This window comes from Phalacrocorax aristotelis, chromosome 1, assembly GCF_949628215.1.
Source record: "Phalacrocorax aristotelis chromosome 1, bGulAri2.1, whole genome shotgun sequence".
Lineage (NCBI taxonomy): Eukaryota > Metazoa > Chordata > Aves > Suliformes > Phalacrocoracidae > Phalacrocorax > Phalacrocorax aristotelis.
This window is the reverse complement of record NC_134276.1, coordinates 190,768,398-190,784,009: the sequence shown is the minus strand read 5'-3', so window position 1 is coordinate 190,784,009 and position 15,612 is coordinate 190,768,398. Positions and strand designations below refer to the sequence as shown.

Genomic DNA, 15,612 nt, shown 5'->3' with positions numbered 1-15,612 from the left:
GGCCTATGCTATGCAGGTCAGATTAAATGATCACAATGGCCCTTGACCTTTGCAGCTATTAATCTTTCATGAGAGCAAAGCCATAAAAGACAGATGAACTGTAATAAAAAGGAACTGGAGTCTCTGGAGGACTATTTAAAGGATCGCTTGAATTAGCTAATGCAAGAAAAAGACCTTTTCTGATAGAAAAGCTTTAAAACCCCTGAAGTTACACAGATTATTTTTCATTTTGACAAGAGGATGAATTGCATTTTGGTTAAAAAAAATCGTTCGTTAATATCCTTCTTGTTTCTCTCCGTTCAGGGTGTCGTCAGAAAGGGGAGGATTTTTTATGAAAAATGTGAACATGAAAATGTTGCAGGGTTTGCCCTTTCACAGGTTTAGAAAATATTTATCACTCAAAAAGCCAATTCCCTTTGGGAGAAAAGTAGAAACATAGTGTCTCCTCTGGGGTAGCCAGGATTTATAGCCCCGCTTAGGCCAGAGGCAGCCTCTTTGGCCTCCCCATCTCCATCCAGGATGCTCAAGGCTTGGGCAGGAGGTGCACTGGCAACTCTGTTTGGGAGTAGGAGCCGAGTGCTTTGCTCAGGTGTTGGCGATAGCCAGGAAGGCACCACGCTGTGCTCAGGGAAGGCTCAGTCAGGAGGTGTTCAGGTCTTTTGCCCTGATCATGACAAACTGAAGGGGCTGATGGAAACCCAAGATGATGCCCAGAGCCCTGTAAGCCATGCCCTGAGGACGAAAGGGGTCTGACCTCAGGGACTGGCCCCAGGAAGTGGAAAGACTTTCCAGAGATGCCTGTGACTTACTATGGGAGGAATCTGGGTGTGGGAGGACTGAAGAAGCTTCCATTTAAACAAAGTCTCAGCCAGCAGGGCCATGTACCCCTATCCAAGATGGACTGAGGAAGATGATGACAGCACTGAGGCAAATGGGCGATGTTTTAGACGTCTTTCTAACAGGCCAGAAGTGCTTAGAAAGTGCTGGGAGTCAAGACTGACAGGGAGTGAAGCATCAGAAAAATGAAAGGTGTTCATGGCCCATGGACCCTATGGAAAAGGAACACTGCTTGTAAATACTCTGCTGTGTATCAGCTCCAGGGAAACCCAGCCGGGAAACTGATGCAGGGGTTGCACTGCAACAGCAATATGGTTGGGATAAGCCAGGGAAGACACTAAGGATGTGCAGAACACATTGGTTGGTGGAACAGAAAACGAGGAGAGAGCACAGGGAAAATCAACACCAGCAATTCCATGTATTTTAAGGGTGCAAGGTAATAATATGAAAAAGTAATTCTGTTTCTCTGCCAAATGAAAGCAACTCAAAAAGATTGAAAGGTAATGTGATAGTCTCTTGTGATTGTTTTCACAGAAGAGATACATTATGCATGTTTAACAACATACATTAGTGCTGACAGAATGAATTGCTGCCTAGGGCTGAGAAAAGTTGGGAGATGAAAAGGAATTAATCAGGGAAAGTTAGACCAGTGGAGAAAAGAAAAATGGAAAATCAAACTGTTTAGTTGCCAGAGTGCACAGGATGTCTGCCACTAAATGCTAGGATGTTTTTGCTCTTGAAAATTTTCCTGGTACCTGCAATTAGGGACTTATTAATTCAGTTACTGCCCTTATTATTTGTCCCTTTTAATTGTTTTTCTCTACCATGAACTACACCATAATTTGAATACTTATATTGCAATCTAGTAGAAGGCATAGTATGCTATGGCACCTGGAGAGAAACAGTACATCTCTCCCTAAAAAATATCTATTAACACCAGGCCTTAAAATTAATTCCCATCATCTCATGGAACATTTATAACTCTATGGAAACTCCTTCTGGGGTGATAACTAAAAATCCTGAATGTACTGGTACCTTGTAAATGAGTACTATATCCAGAGCTGGTGCAAGTGGCAGCAGTGGAACTTCAGCAGCTGCTTCTCACTGAGGATCTGATCTAATACACAATTTACCAAATAACCATGGTCAGAGATGAGTGCAGGGAATGCAGGTCACCAGCTCTGAGCTCACTTTCTGACAGCTGAGATAGAGCTGGAAGGAATTTGCTTTCTGATCATCCCACCACAGGCCAGTGAGCAGAAGAGGATGGCTCATGATGCAGTCCCACTGCTGGCAGCTCAGGCCCTCACAAATCCCACAGCTGGCTCTGCCAGCTGCTGGTTTGTAACACATATGTTGGTTAGGAGAACAGACCGTTCTTCCTTTTCCAATCCTTCTTGTGGTCCCCAACCACATAATTCCCACTGTTAGTTTTATTACATGCAGAGAGGAATCTGGTGGTTTTTCTAATACCTGTGCATATTTTTCAGTTATTACGTAAAGAGGTCTTTTCCAGTGATCTGTGGTGAAGGTGTTCTGCTGGCTCACAGGTTGAGCTTTTCCCACAGGGATGTTTAAATTAGGTGAAATTAGAAGACGACATTAGGTGAACAGCTTTTCTTTTCTGCATGGTTTCAGTTCGGTCCCAGCTACAGATGTACTCTGGGAAGTGCTCAGCTCCTCGCTGAGCAGCTCGCATTCCTGCTCTTCGGGTCTCTGACTGCAGCTCGCCAGCTGAGTCAAGGTGTAGGAATGGTTGGTGAAGGCTGCCAGCTGGACTAGTAGGAAAAACACTTGGGCTCGACTTTTACAACAAATGGCAAATCAGTTGAGCACAGACAGCCTGGTTTATTTCTTGACCTCAAATAAAAGTTTTCATTGTAGTCTTGGCTGCTGCACTTTCTTCTTGTATGCATATTTGTCGGGATTTGAATCTCTGTTGATCTGAAACAGAACTGACTTGGGCAAGCACACAGCGAGATTGGGGAAAAGTCTTCCTCCACCAGAAATCAAATAATAATTTGAAGGTGAAGGGAAAGAAGAGAAACTACTGCTGGGATTCCCACACTGCAGTGCCCTTTCCTGGAAGAATATTTTCTTCTATTGTCCATGTTGCCTCCTTTTGATTGGCACCTCATGCTGCTCTTCCCCACACAATGTGCGGGGTTGGGGATGTGATTGTATGCCTCGGACTCTCTGTCCATGGTTTTATTCCCACATAGATGTTATTGAAAGAAAGCACATAAAGAACAAAGTTTTTCAAAGTGTGACAAAAGACTGTCAGTGTCATTTTTCAGCTGGGCGGGATTTCTGTGAAGCACCTGTGACAGGGCTCATGCCTCAGAATACTCTTCATAACAGGGTGAAGGCTCAGGCATTTCATACATAACCCATCTCCAGTGATCTGTCTTTCTCTTCTGCAAAGAGAACACTTTCTTTCAGACAGGCCAATATGAATCTTATCTTGGTTAGCATCAGCAGAAAAAACCCCATGGCTTTTTCAGCTAAAACACAGAATTCTTCATCCCTTAAGCTGAAGAGCTGCTAAATTACTAATTTTTCCAGGCTCACATCCTCTGTTATTTGGGATTAGTTACATGTACACATTCCAGTGGCTTATACAAATGAAACAAAATTACTAAAACATAACTCCCATTCATCAGGAATTCTTACCCAGGATTATTTCCCTGGTTTTGGTATAGAAGTATGGTTTATAGTGGACAGAGGCTGAGTACTCATAAGAGAATTCATAAACTGTACATTAGTCTTCAAGACTGTCACGATGTTGTTGTAACTGAACACATAATACAGCCAAAAGATGTTCCTTTACCTTGCAGACTATAAATTACATGTAGATGGTCTTCTTGTGTTTATACAATGTTTTGCACATGCAGCATTTGGGCCCATAAATTATATTGCTCAAAAGTTGACACAAGTATTTAGAGATCTTGCTGGATTATTGCCGTTGGAAAGTCAGGTACTTCCCAAAGTCAATATGGTTTCCTTGCACAGAATGCATGAAAAATCCTGTTATCCTGAACAGCAAGGAATAAGAGGGGGCAGTTTTGACTCTTTACAGAGAGCAGCTGCTCTAAAAGAAGCCTCCTCTGCCCTCCATGCCGCACCCTCTTTGCTTCTCTGCCTTTCTGATCCTGGCTACTTCTACTATATAGACCTGGTTTTTGAACATACACAGCTCCAGCAGTCGATGCCAATCCTTGCCCTGGGGAAGTCTATAAGCAAGCTTCTTCCCCCAGCAATAATTTGCACTTGTTTTCATTCTGACAGGTGCTTCTCAGAGTGAAAAGCAGAAATATGCTCAGGATCTGATTGATGTCATCAGATAGTGAAAAAAATATTGTTGGATAAGTAAAGCAGCTCTTTTTTCCATGCTTTTATAATCTGTAGGTGGATACATGTGCTTGAAAATTATTTTAGGGATCAAATCTGCAGGAAACCAATATCAAGTAGAAAAATCATTTGGCAGGAGTCAGCCCAACAATAAATAGAAATAACATCAGTAATAAATAACATTATCCTCTTCTAGTAGAAATTGACATTGTCATCATATTATTCAAAGTCAGCTTTAATTAGCTGCACTTTCTCTTCTCTTGCGTATTGCTTGAGGCAAATTAGTAGTATTTCACAGAATCACAGAATGGTAGGGGTTGAAAGGGACCTCTGGAGATCATCTCGTCCAGCCCCCCTGCTTGAGCAGGGACACCTAGAGCAGGGGGCACAGGAACGCGTCCAGGTGGGTTTTGAATGTCCCCAGGGAAGGAGACTCCACAGCCTCCCTGGGCAGCCTGTTCCACTGCTCTGGCACCCTCACAGGAAAGAAGTTTTTTTCTCATGTTTGGTGGAACTTCCTGTGTTCCAGCTTGTGCCCATTGCCCCTTGTCCTGTCATTGGGCACCACTGAAAAGAGCCCAGTCCCATCGTCCTGACACCCACCCTTTAGATATTTACCAGTACTGATGAGATCCCCCCTTAGTCTTCTCTTCTCCAGGCTGAACAAACCCACGTCTCAGTCTTTCCTCATAAGGGAGATGCTCCAGTTCCCTGATCATCTTCATAGCACTCTACTGGACTTGCTCAATCAGTTCCCTGTCTTTCTTAAAGGCAGGGGCCCAAAACTGGATGCAGTACTCCAGATGTATCCTCACTAGAGCAGAGTAGAGGGGGAGGATAACCTCTCGGTCTGCTGGCCACACTCCTTTTAATGCAGCCCAGGATACCACTGGCCTTCTTGGCCACAAGGGCACATTGCTGGCTCAGGGTCAGCTTGTTGTCCACCAGCACTCCCAGGTCCTTCTCAACAGAGCTGCTTTCCAGTAGATGAACCCCCAGCCTGTGCCCGTGCATGGGGTTGTTCCTCCCCAGGTCCAGGACCCTATACTTGCTTTTGTTGATTTTCATGATGTTCCCCTTAGTCCAGCTCTCCAGCCTCACTGGATGGCAGCACAGCCTTCCGGTGTATCAGCCACTCCTCCCAGCTTGGTATCATCAGCAAACTTGCTGAGGTTACACTCTATCCCATCATCCAGGTCATTGATGAATATGTTGAACAGGACTGGACCCAGCACAGACCCCTGGGGAACGCCACTAGTGACAGGCCTCCATCCAGACTCTGCCCCATTGATCACGACCCTCTGAGTTCTGTTGTTGAGCCAGTTCTCTGTCCACTTCACTGTCCACTCATCCAGCCCACGCTTCTTTAGCTTGTCTATGAGGATGTTATGGGAGACACTGTTGAATGCCTTACTGAAGTCTAGATAGACAACATCCACTGCCCTCCCTTCATCGACCCAGCCAGTCACGCCATCGTAGAAGGCTATCAGGTTGGTCAAGCATGATCTTCCCTTGGTGAATCCATGTTGAGTGTTTCTGATAACCTTCTTGTCCTCTACATGCCTGGAAATGACCTCCAGGATGAACTGCTCCATCACCTTTCTGGGGCTGGAGGTGAGGCTGACTGGCCGATAGTTCCCCAGGTCCTCCTTCTTGCCCTTTTTGAAGACTGGAGTGACATTTGCTTTCCTCCAGTCCTTGGGCACTTCTGTCCTCCACAGCCTTTCAAAGATGACGGAAAGTGGCTTGGCAAGAACATCCGCCAGCTCCTTCAGCACTCGTGGGTGCATCGTGTCAGGGCCCATGGATTTGCAAGGATCCAGGTTGCATAGGTGATCTCTGACCCAATCCTTCTCAACCAATGGTAAGTCTTCCTTCCTCCAGATTTTTTCTCTCTCTTCTGGGGGCTGAGATGCCTGAGGGCCAGCCTTAGCAGTAAAGACCGAGGCAAAGAAGGCATTCATTAACTCCGCCTTCTCTGCATCCTGGGTCACCAGGGCTCCTTCCTTGTTCAGCAGAGGGCCCACAGTTTCCCCAGTCTTCCTTTTACTGCTGATATATTTAAAGAAGCCCTTCTTGTTATCCTTGACATGCCTTGTCAGATTTAGTTCCAAGTAGGCCTTGGCCTTCCTCGTCGCATCTCTGCATACCCTGGCAACATTCCTATATTCCTCCCAAGTGGCCAGTCCCTTTTTCCACATCCTGTGAACCTCCTTCTCCCATTTGAGTTTCTCTAGAAGCTCTTTGGTCATCCATGCAGGTCTTGTCGCTCCTCTGCCTGACTTCTTCCTCCTAGGGATGCACTGATCTTGAGCTCGGAGGAAGTGGTCCTTGAATACTGTCCAGCTCTCTTGAACCCTGCTGCCTTCTAGAGCCCTACCCCATGGGATTCCTCCTAGCAGGTCTTTGAAGAGGCCAAAGTTGGCCCTCTTGAAGTCCAAGGTTGTAATCTGACTTGTTGCCCTGCTTCTACCACACAGTATCCTGAACTGTACCATCTCATGGTTACTGCAACCAAGGCTACCCCAAACTTTCACATCCTCAGCCAGCCCTTCCTTGTTCATTAGTATAAGATTTCATACCTGTTCATATCTATGAAACAGATTCCATATCTGTTGTTGCTACTCCTTCTGTTTGCTTTATGATTTCCTTTTCTTTCTGTGCCACTGCCTTCTCCTTGTGCCAGGCCCTAATCTGAATTTTATTAAAAATTCTTTTTTCCTGCCATGTAATACAACAGTATCAGACTTGGAAATTTCAATGCATAAACCTCTGCTGGTTTTTCCAGTGTGGTCAGTTCTCTCCTTTGCTTTTTCAGCATTAGGTCTTTGGTAGTGCCCTTTCAAACAAACACCTGAGATACCTGTCCTGTTTTCCTGTTTTCTCACATGTAGACTTTCCTTTGAATTCTTCATATTCTTTTCCGCTGGCTTCATCTAAATCTACAGCAGTATTCTTACTGCAAATGTACTTCAACTCTGATCCCACTACTGTTATGGTACAAAAAAATTAATCACATGTGATGGTTGCATAAATCAGTAGTTTGATTCAGTTTGGCATCATACTGATCTCTATGATCTTCACTACATTTGTAAAAACCTGCTTTTCTGATAAAACATTCTTGTAGTTAACTTTTTTAAGAACACCTTAAGGACGTAGGGCTTTCCCCTGCTGCTGGAACCTGCAGCTAAGATGAGATAACGCTTATTTTGTTTCCTTTCTTTTCAATTCCATTGCAATTTAACAATTTTGTGATCTAGAGCATATTCAGAACGCTAACATGACCCTGTTTCCATTTCACTTGCTCCAGCCAGGATTCTGATATGCCACACTGTATTTTTCCCTTTCTGTCCTATTTTCATTTGCCAAGCATCGCAAAAGGACCAGCCTGTCTCAACATACTGCTCAAAGGCAAGTGAGAAACAAAAGCACCAAGATTCAGAAATTTCAAGGTTTTGCTGGCTTTACCCTTCTCCTAAGTGAGGCCAGACTCCAGGGAGAGCTGGTAACGTAGTGGGAGATAATCACGTAACGATAAGACAGCACTTTGCGCATCGACTTAGGTTGTTACATCCACAATAGCAGTACTGTTTCTGCCTCTGTGCACCTTGCCCTCTCTCAAAGAACATGTCTTGAAGGTAGTTCTCAAAGTCTCTACACCAGCACTGCATAAAACTTGAAGAACATAAAAGCTTGTCACCTTTACAACCTCTCTTGGCTTGGAGAAAACCATGCACCGTCAAGCAATCATTTCCCTGCTAACAGTAGATTTTATACTGTTACCATTTCCATTGTGAACATTACTCCAAACTCTCCTCTCTGATCAATCTGTTTTATTAAGGTTTCTGGGGCCTTGCTACTTCTCATACACGGAGGTACAATTTACAGTTCTGCAGAAAGACTGTATTCCAGCTAAATTTTGTTTGGCAGAATTACAGCCTTTTTTTTTTCTCTTATATATCTGTTGCAGTAACCTTCTTAAGCTTGCTGGAAAGAAACCACCAGGCTGCTTGTACTAACCTTTAGACTGTTTATCTTTGGGCCTCTCAAACTGAGCTCAGTCTTCAGCTTCCTCTGATCCACAGTGCTCTCCTGCTCTTTTCATTTAGATACTGGTTGCTTGTATCGCTTTGTGTTTGCGTCTTGGTGGAACCTGGAGCCTCTCAATCACAGAAACTCAGTAGTAATCACATACCAAATTCATGCATATGGCTTGAAGCCCTCCGCCCTTGTGCATTATCCGGGTTTACAGTGCACCTCTTTAGAGGCTTAAAATAGCTGAAACAAATATTAGCTTAAAAATTTCTAATACCTGTGCTTTATTCCTCGCTCTAGATAACATAAAAACAAGTCACCGTTCACACAAGGTTGTAAGGCTGGACAAAATTTTCTGTGTTGCTGGCATTTCGGGTTCTGTCTCTTCACACTCCTAGGTCTTTTCTAAGTTCAGGTCAGATTCCTCTACAGGTCTATCATCTTTCCTCTGCAGATGTATCCTTCTGCCAGTCCCTAGGTCTCTCTATCTCTCCCAGACCTGTCTCCATTGATTGAGTTCGGGGCATGGCCCCACTCCTTCAAAGGCTCACAGCCGTGTCATGCTCCAGCCTGCCCTCCCAGCGAGCTCTCCTGAGCAGCCCGAGCCCACGCTTGTGCCCAGACATTTAGTTTGGGAGGGGTGGAAACAATTTTGAAATTTCCTAAGAGACAAGGAAAAATTGAGCCCAAAAGGTTGAAATCTAGAATGAAAGAAGAACAAAATAATGGAAAACAGAAGATTTCAGTTTGTTCTCTTCAGGTCAGCTTCTCAGCAGTAAACCCATGGTTTATTTCCTATGCCATAGGTCTCTACATACAGCCCAGAAGATGACATTTGAAATGAATTTAACTTGCATCATTTTATTTCAGCCAGTAAATCACTTTTATCTGCCTACTTATTTTTATGGCTGCCTTCACCATTGCATAGGTAAGTCTCTCAAATAATTATGGGTTTGTCATGACCACACTTCTCCAAGGTAGAGAATTATTATGAGCTTATTGTGATTAGAAAACTAAGGTGCAGAAAAATTAGCTATTCACTCAAGGTCAGGTAAGGCGTTTCAAACAGAGACTCAGTCCCAGTGTACTGGCTTTCCTCCCCCATTTGTACAGTTTTATATATACAGATATATGGGGGTTTTTTGCTTTTGAGAGTTTTATAGCTGTTAAATGACTGATTAATAGCATTTCATTCATTTATTAAAAAAAATTAGAACATTTAGTACTACTGACAGACACACTGAATTGGGATTCTTGGCATATGAGTCACAAAATACATGTATTATTCAGAGGTTTCATAGACAGCAACATGACTGCAGTTTATAACCCAGCTCTCCCAAGGGACATACACTAATTTGTTCTGATGGAATCACCAGGAAAAAAAAAGTAGGTATTTATATACAAACTAATGTTGTGAAGACAGATGGTTTTGGTATCTGAACTGCCTCTATCTTTTTGTTACTGTATAGGCCAAATATCTCACTGTCTTTCTCTGCATATTTCTTCATAATTCATTACATATCCAATTGTCATTGTTGTGACAATAATTGAATGTGAAAGGTTGCAATTCTAATAAAAATGTGGAATGACCTACTTTGTAACCCCATGATTTTCCATTCCACTACAGACCAAAACATTAAAAAAATATAAAGTAGGTTTAAAATGGAGATTCAGAGTTCTCTAGAAAGGTGACTCAAGCCAAACTTAGCAAATATATGGAGCTGTGCAAACAATTTATTTTTGTTCAAGGGCTGAATTACAAAATTTAATAAAAAAAGCCACTGTCCTTAACATATTAATTTTTAAAATGGTAATAAAAATAAAATTAATTTAAAATACTTGAATGAAAGTAAGCACTTCGTTTCATCAGAAAAAATGAATAATTTATAGCATTTTAAATAAGACCAAAGTCAAGTTCAGTTAAAAACAGGATACTGTTTTCCAGTTCAGCACTGGTAGCCTTACACTCCAAAGCTTACAGGGTTCAACTACAGTGCAGTAGAAAACATAGAATTACCTTCTCTAATCAGCAACTGTTTCAGTCTGAAACAGGTCAAAGCTTCAAAGCTGCTCTGCCTTTTAGATCCATGTAGGGTCTAAAAAGGTCTGCAGGCATTCACATTCTTCCCTGTTCATGATTAAGTGTTTGACTACAGTGCTATTCTCTTTCTTTCTTTTTCTGACTGGGACATCTGCACCAAAATTATTTCTAATCAGGTGACTGAAGAATTAGCCTAATCTATGGTGGTGTTCCAGTTTTTATTTTCAATAAATAGAACCCAAATTTAGGGGCTCGGCTCCATACTAGGTTTTGCTGCAGAGGATTCCAAACGCAGCAAGGTATCTGCCAGGCCGACAATGTAGATGCTTATCTGTGGACTGACAACTACTTTTATCCATAGGCAATTGTTATTTTTTCCTCATTTCACTTTAGGTCACCTTAGGTGACTCATCTTCTGTGTAATTTCTGAGTATTATCCAGGGACTCCAGCATACATGGCCAAGGATGCAGGGGAGTTAATTCTAGGAATTAAGCATAGCATTGCTGAATTAAGGAATGACGAAGATCCTCCTTATCCTTCTGAAGACGATTTCTGTTGGTTTGTGATGTGTCTTGGTGGTAAGAGCTGCACTTAAAAGTTTTAGAGCATTAAATAGTTTTGATGAATTACTAAAATACGCAATTAGGGGATGAGTACACTTGGTGAAATCCTGGCCCAGTTACCATCACCAGGAATTTTGTCAGTGGCTGTAATGGACTAGAAAATTCACCCATTTAAAGAAAGGAAATAAATGAATGAACCCTTTTTTTGTAGTTGTAACATATTTTTCTTAAATAGTTTTCAAAATACTAACACTAATTTAAAAATACTAAGTGACCACTTAATTTCACCCAGCTTTCATGAGCCTCTTGGAGTGTACATTTTCCAAGAAGACCCAAATTAAAACCCTAATCTTTGTCTCAAAACCCCTGGCTTTCTCTGAACTGGCTTCCTCAGGTTTTCCTGCTGAAAAGCCTGCCCTTGTTATCCAAGTGCCTGTCACGGGGCTCCGGGAGGAACCTCTGGTTACGGCGTGTTCTGAAGACAGCTCACCCAGAGCAGGGGGGAGGGAGGAGAGGAGGATGTTTATTTCCATAGTAGCTAATTTCCCAAATGAAGAGCCTAATTATTCAACTCCCACTCTGAGTTTACGCCTGTGAATACAGTAAATGTATGTCAGTAGCTGCGATAGAGAGGGTCTGTGGTTCTGGAGAGCAGATGCTGGGGTGGTCCCTGCTCCCCAGCAGCACCTGTTGGACCGGGGTCTGCTGTTGAGTAACCCTTCTGTAGTACAAAAGGAGGTTATATTATTGGGTACATTTTAATTCTTGCTGGTATTAGTCATAGCCTCGGTGACTCATCAATCTGGCTCACAAAGTAAAAGCAGATTTACCCTTTATAGGGTTTGGTAGTTGGCAGATGATTGTTTCCCCTCTGTGAATCAGATTTTTATTTATTTAGTGTAATCAAGAAGGAACTGTCTGTTTTGTGACCTTCTAGGTTAGTGAAAGGGAACAAAGGATTTATCTTTATTATTATTATTATTATTTTTTGGCATCATGCAGTTAGCAGAACAATGCAAAACTATGATAAAGGTTCATACTCTGGTTGGCTGGTTGCTTGGACTGTGGCTGCATGTCACATTATTGTTACAGTTGGTCTGAAAAATTCTTTTACATGAGCAGAAATAACCATTTTGTTACAAACAAAGTAGAATCCATACTCTTTAGAATCAGTTGGGAAAAATTACTTCTTCCAGCAGATAGATAACCATTTAACATGTAAGGCACTGAAAGATCCTTGAATAATTTTGCTAAGCTTGACAAAAATAATCAGAGAATTTTGCAACATGCCTGGCTATTGGACAGACTACATCCTGTCTACAGAGATAGCTCATGCAAATTACAGAAGAAAAAATCAGATGGCAAGCAAGGACTGTGGTAAGCAGCTCAAGGACAGCAATCTGGGTAACAGACCTAAAATCCATGCAGAGATTGCTCAATGACAGTGGAGCTGAAAGAAATTATAAAAAGCTAACGATAACTAACCAGAAATAATTAACTGGTTACTGGTTCTTATCTAGATAAGGAGAAAAAGCCATTTGGAAAGTTCATGCAGTTCCTAAACTTTGTATCTTGTTTAAAAAAAGAGGCTTCACCAGCGTGAAGCACACTAATTCACTCCCTGGTCCTGGCACTCTGCAGGCATTTTGCTGAGACCTGTAAATGATTTGCAGTATGTTCAGGGAATGCCAACAAACATTATTCATCGCTACAGCTGCACTTGTTGCATAGTTTTTGAAGCTGGTTATTTCTAAATGTTTTTCCCTTCTGCATTTAGCTAACAAAACATTTCAAATGCAGTGAAAAACCTTGGTGCTCAGTGAAGCTAAGCTAGATTGAACTACGAGGAATGGAACACCACCACCAGTGAAGTAAAAAAGAGGGTTTTTTTTTCAAGTTTATTTCAAGAAATTTTCATTAGTGTCCCCTCTGGTAAGCTGCAGTGGGGCAATGTGTCCCGGCGGGGTGGGCTGGCTGCATGCAGGGTGCACCTGCCTTGGGGGGGTCAATGGCCTCCTTAGTGGTGGTGCGGGGGCTCTGAACATTGCACCCACAAGGGGAGGGCTTCTGGTCCTCCTCACTGCATTTCTGTGCTGCCGCACTGTGAAGGTCAGAAGCGTGTTGTTTTACTAAAAGCCTCAGCTGAGGAAGAGTATTTTTGGAAGAAAAATTGGAAAAACCGTGATTCATCAAGTTACATAGTTGAAAAGGTACATTGCAAAGTAATCTACGCTTCTTTAAAATCAACAGTTTCTAGGTTGTTAAAAGGATTCAACTTTGAGATGGGGAAAAATCTGTGTTACTTATAAATAAAGCATGACTGGCTAATCAGTTTAGTGGGGATGGAGGCATTACAATGAAAGCTCCCATGAACAATTTCTTTATTAAGCAGATCTTACTAAGATTAAATTACCAAATTGAGAGTGTTTTCCAGCAAATAGTATGCTTCGCTTAGCAGCACATGGTCAATGAGTTACATCAAATGATCAAGGGATACTGCAGGTTATTCTTCACTGGGATCTATGAGGACAAGGATAAATGATCATCTGTGGGGTGTGGTTTCAGTGGAAGGTGAATTAGGGGTATCCTGAGATCTCTTTCACCCCTCTATTTTTATATGTTAAGGGAAAAAGAAAATGGTGGAAACCATGTCTATTGATCTGAATTCAGAGATGCATAATTTGACCTGAAAGAATATAAATTCAGTTTCTGTTGAAGCCAGTGGGTCTCTGAATAGGTCCCAATTCATGCTCAAAGCTATAGTGTTTTTGTCTTAAAAGAAGAATAAAAGAAGTGCTTATCCTGAAGTATGTAGTTAAAGCACAGTCCCAAATTCTTTACTCTGACCCCAATAATACTGGGACACACCGCTGTGATCATAGTTTTAGTGTGAAATAATAGTGTGAAATAATTCCAAAACAAATGGTCTCGAATTTCATATTGTGAGCTATGAGATAACCTCTTGCAAGTAAAATGATCATGAATACAACTAGACCAGGAGAAAATTACTTGCAAGACATGCAAGTGCACTTTGTTCTTCCACTTCTTTTTCCTCAGAAGCATAATACTCCTGAGATCAGCAGCTGTCAGCAATACGAGAGTAAAAATAATACACGGTATTGCCTGTTGTGCTAGGCACCGTGTAGAGGATAGAGCAATTGAAGTTAGCAATATTCATGATTTCTATTATGGCTTTCAAGATTTTTAGTGTCGTTCTTCAAGGCTTTTTTCCCCATTTTCTTGAGCTATGTGAGAGTCTCAACTATTGCTTTATTAAGAAAAAAAAAGTAATTCACACAACCATACAGAAAAACCTTAGGAGTTCAAAACCAGACACAGAATAGAAAGAAGACAGATTTTTTTGTTCTTCATTTCTTAACTATCACAATTTTAAAGTCAACCTGAAAGTTTATTTGTGCTTGCTCTGGATTTGGGGAACTACCAATAGTAAGAAAAAAACAGACCCTCTGCCAGAAAAACCTTTCTGTCTACATATACAAGATAAGAAAAGGGTGGGGAAGTGAACTATTATTAATAACATGAAAATTAAGCATTATGAGATTAAACTGCCAGGACTTTCAACACTTGGTTATGCAGATAAGGTCAGTGCCCAAGAGAACGCAGAGGAAGCCTGCGGAGAGCTGGGAACTGACCCTGGCTGCTCCTCAGGAAGAGAGACAAGTGGCATCAGATATAAATGAAGCAGCACTCACCAGTGCAAAAGCTGAATCAGCTGCGAAGCTTAGTACTTTCTTAATGAGTGTCACTGTGAAAATTCTCAATGAACTGACAGGACTGTCCATATTCTTGTCTCTAGGTTAAGGGAGGTAGGTGTGAAACAAAGAAGAGCACAATTATTCTTCAGACAATGGTTCAGCTTGGGAACTGCTTGCCACAGGATGCTGTCAATGCTAGAAGTTTACACAGCGTTACGGGGGAACTGGACAAGCCCATGGGTAAGAAATCAGTAAATACTACCAAATAAAAACAAAATCAAACTGAACCCAACAACTCACCCGTATTATGTCAGGAAAATTAGTTTATCTGAAAATGACTCAAGGGTGAGAATGCATTTCAGTGAAATATCTTCTGTTGTCCTTGTTCTCACACTATTCCTTAGACATAGACTCATGGCTGCTGCTGGAGACTGGATGTTGGCCTAAATGGGTTTTTGATGTGAGCTGCTGCAGCTGTCCCAAGGCTATGATGTTATGAGGGACACTTACTGACAGCAGCTGAAGATCTAACCCATCAGCTGTTGGAAGTTCTCTTAGATGCTATAAGTTTTTTGTGGCACCAAGGGGTTTCCAGAGATGCCTTTTTCCCAGAATGTCTTGCCCCTACAAATAAAGCAATTCTGCATGGTTCTAGCCACTTTAGACTGAGTCACTTGTTGGGATTGCAGCTTATGGAAGGGGTCATTAATGAGGGTAGCTGCACCACACTGGAAAATCTTTTTTTCCTCAGTATACCCTTGATAGTTCTAAAATCTAAGAAATGGGTTTCTACAAGTAAACAACATCTGTGTGTTATCAGTATTATCCACTTTCAGGATGGAACACATTCATCTGTGTAAAGCTTGAAAACCCTCTCAGGAATATTTCAAATCCATTTCCTAGGTAAATTAAACAGATACTTTTGCCCCAGCCCTACATCCCACACTGAATCCTGCATTCACAAGGAATCCCAGTGACCTCTCCGGGTCCATAAAGGCTAACCGTACTGCAGTATGGGTTTTTGATGGGTACACTTCAATTTTGTCACTTCTTCCTAATGAGAAAATG

General features: G+C 42.0%; 1 long non-coding RNA gene across 2 annotated transcripts in view; it reads left to right on the top strand.

Annotated features, from left to right (window-relative positions):
• LOC142051709 (uncharacterized) overlaps positions 1-15,193 on the top strand; it is a 43,169-nt gene extending 27,976 nt beyond the window's left edge. The window contains exons 1-3 of one of the 2 annotated variants that reach the window (XR_012658596.1): positions 12,774-13,038; positions 14,646-14,784; positions 14,949-15,193. This is a non-coding gene — a long non-coding RNA (uncharacterized LOC142051709). Of the gene's footprint in view, positions 1-12,773; positions 13,039-14,645; positions 14,785-14,948 lie in introns of those variants that run through there. The other variant, XR_012658597.1, reaches the window with a different exon arrangement.
• Positions 15,194-15,612: the final 419 nt, after the last annotated feature.